Genomic DNA, 850 nt, shown 5'->3' on the forward strand with positions numbered 1-850 from the left:
TGCTGCAGTTTAATTTGTAGCGCTAGAGATTCAAAGGAGAACACAGTTCTAACTCTAAGTCCCTTGAGGAAGCTGTGGAATTCTCACTTTTGGAGACCTAAAGGTTTGCAGAAGAGGAGGAGAGAAAACATGAGTAATAGTCTAAATTTTACTACTCCTTTTTTCAGAGTAGTGCAGTAGCTGACTGCTAGAGATCCTTGCCAGCCTTGCAGTACTCGACATCACGGCAGCACTCGGCATTACCATCACACCTTTGTGGTTTCCTTAGTAAGAAAAGACTTGTAACTGCCCCACGAAGAGTACAAAATAATTAAATTTCAAAGCATTCTCACGACAGAAGGATTTCTTTCATGGTGCTAATACAACTAAGCTAGCAGCTTTATTTCCATTTCAATAAAAATAAATTCTGCATCTCCCTTACTTGTTAGTCAAAGGAGGGCTGTTCTTTTAATCATAATCCATCAAGTAGCTGTAGAAGCATCCACGAGACTCGCTCTATTCTCCAACTTATCCTGTTCCATACTGAATGCTTACGGCACGGAGTTATCGTGTAGCACACAAAGTGTAATTAATTCTAAAATATGTAACAGTTCAAAAGAATTCCAAGTTATGCATTAGAATGATTTCACATTTTCTAAGTTACACGCTTACGCCTACCACAGACACCCAGCGAACAGTAAGGAACGAGCGCCAACACTGTGGAGTGAAATTAATGAAGGTGAACCACAATAGCCGGGTCACGCATCGATCGGAAGGATGAGAGAGTTTCACATTCAACCCCGACTTTTTGAGAAGTTATTAATGTAGTAATTACTGAAGGAAACACACCGTATCTGCTTCATCGGATACG

The sequence above is a fragment of the Corvus brachyrhynchos genome, unplaced genomic scaffold (genome assembly GCF_000691975.1).
Source record: "Corvus brachyrhynchos isolate BGI_N302 unplaced genomic scaffold, ASM69197v1 scaffold101, whole genome shotgun sequence".
Taxonomy (NCBI): domain Eukaryota; kingdom Metazoa; phylum Chordata; class Aves; order Passeriformes; family Corvidae; genus Corvus; species Corvus brachyrhynchos.